Source organism: Amblyomma mixtum, chromosome 10 (assembly GCF_055824585.1).
Source record: "Amblyomma mixtum isolate Tamu chromosome 10, ASM5582458v1, whole genome shotgun sequence".
In the NCBI taxonomy this organism is placed as follows: Eukaryota; Metazoa; Arthropoda; class Arachnida; order Ixodida; family Ixodidae; genus Amblyomma; species Amblyomma mixtum.
In genome coordinates this window covers 169,214,189-169,216,594 of record NC_143021.1, presented here as the reverse complement: position 1 = coordinate 169,216,594, position 2,406 = coordinate 169,214,189, and positions in this window count along the sequence as shown.

Below are 2,406 nucleotides of genomic sequence, written 5' to 3'. Positions count from 1 at the left end.
TGGCTTATTGTGTCGAAAGCCTTATGGATATCCAGGGCCAGTATGGCTCGCGTAGAGGCTGTACGACGCTTAGTGCAAAAGAGGGACTCTTTAAGCGCGAGAAGTACGTCTTGCGCCGAGATGTTTGGGCGGAAGCCGAATTGAACGTTTGAGAGAAAGCCTGTTGTTTCTAGGAATGGTTGCAGGCGATTGAGAATGACGCACAGTGCGGACAGCTGCCCGAGAAAGAAGGGTCGAAGTGTTTCAGAGCTGCCGGGCACAGCAAAGTATTAGTATACAGGCGGAGCAGAAGCCGCTCCTCCGCCTTTGACAGACCTTTACACGGGCGGGGATAAATGACCCAGTGAGCCAGCTACACTTGCTAATGCGAGGCTTGACGCACACAGCTACACATCCCTTAAGCCTTGAGAAAGCGGTCGCGTAAACCGTCGTCAAAGCATTCTACAGAAGAACGCCTACAAGCATAAGCTTCTCATCTGAGACACCAACAACACAATGCGACACCGAAAGGCAAGCTACAAGCGCACGTCAGAGAATTCAAGATCCAGCAGCCCGAGAACACGTGACGAAGCCGTGCGCTAACGATTGGATTTTTGTTATATATATATAAGCAGAAAAATTTCAGCGCATCGGCGTAACACAATAATTTCAACACAGCTGCATTTCATTGGAGTAGCATCTTTCTGGACCTAATCATTATCGCATGCCAGCGAGCGAATGCATATCCGCATTGCCCTTTGCGTAATAAATTTTTTCCTTAAGTATCTCTACCGCTGCTTACAAGCCCGTCTTTCATTGCTTATTTCCATCGCGTGAAACGAAGAATGTTCAGATACTGAACAAAAAAAAAATCTGTACCCATTTATACTTCCTCTATTTTGTAATAACAGTAGTAGTATCTGCAGTTTAACGTGTCGAAGCGACATGGGGGGCTAACAGGCACGCCCTATTGGAGGACTCAAGATGAGCGTAGACCAGCTGGGGTTCTTCAACGTGCGCTCACATCGCATGGTACATGCGTGTTTTTGCATTTCGCCGCCATCGAAACTCGGCCTCCGCGACCGGGATCGAACCCGCGGCCTTGGTATCAGCAGTCGGCCGCCCCAGCCACCGAGAGATCATGAGGGGTCTTATTTAGTATCTGCTGTCTGAGATAACGAATACCTCCGAAAGTAAATGTTGCACAATGTGGCTAGGTCGTTGCGCCTGTGTTTTATATATGTATGCTACATGACACAAAGAAAGGGAAGGCGCCGCGGTGGCTCAGTGGCTATGGTGCTCGGCTGCTGACCCAAAAGACGCGGGTTCGATCCCGGCCGCGGCGGCTAGAATTTCTTTGGAGGAGAAATTCTAGAGGCCCGTGTACTGTGCGATGTCAGTGCACGTTAAAGAACCCCAGGTGGTCGAAATTTCCGGAGCCCTTCACTACGGCGTCTCTCATAGCCTTAGTCGCTTTGGGACGTTAAACCCCACAAAACCAAAACCAAACAAAGAAAGGGAGGCTATTCTCACTAGGTTGTTTATGAGTTAAAGCAGTGCTAACAATTTGATTAAAACCATACGCACTGATCTAAAAAAGGAGGCAGTAACAAACTCAAGATTTCACATTAATCTGGAGTATAGTATTCATAAGAATTGCCGAAAGCGCATTGCGGAAGCGCCGAAAAATTCTTTCCTGGACACAAGACTTCCTTGAGTGTTGTTGTCGCATAGACTGGATGTCATTTTCGCTCTGCCTAACGCGAACAGATTTCGGTGGGCAAATCTGCGCGCGAGTACATCTTATTTTGACAAAAAAAAAAAAGAAATAAAAGCATGCCGGGTTGCAAAAAAAGTGTACCTGAACCGAGTCCCGAACCGGTTCGGAACGGTTCCTTTCAATCGTTCCGGTTCGGGTTCAGTTCCAAGATGGCGAAAAAAATATGGGTTCGGTTCGGTTCCGGTTCCGGGTGAAAATTCGGGTTCGGTTCCGGTTTCGGGTTCAGGTTCGGTTCCGGTTCGACACCCTGCCCAAAAGTCCCCACAGAGTGACGTAGAGTAGAGCAGTGACGTCTGTTCTCGGTTGGCCAATCGCAACGAGGATCACCTTCCTCTGAATACGCCCTCCGGTCCATAAACACCTGAGTTGTTATAAAAAAAAAAGCGCTTGTCCTGTCTACCTCGTTTCTTTTGCGTCGTGTCTTTTGCGCAAAAAACCCAAAATGGAAGATGTTTTTTATACTCTTCCAGAGCGAAATAAGTTGTTATTATGGCTATTTTCATTGCTGATGTCAAGATAGCAGAGAAAGACAAAACAAAAGTATTAAATAGCGTGCACAAAATGGCAAACGATGATGATGATCATAGCAGACGTCAACCGAGCGCCCTCAACGTCTTTCCCGAAGACTCTGCTGGTCTTCTCGCTCA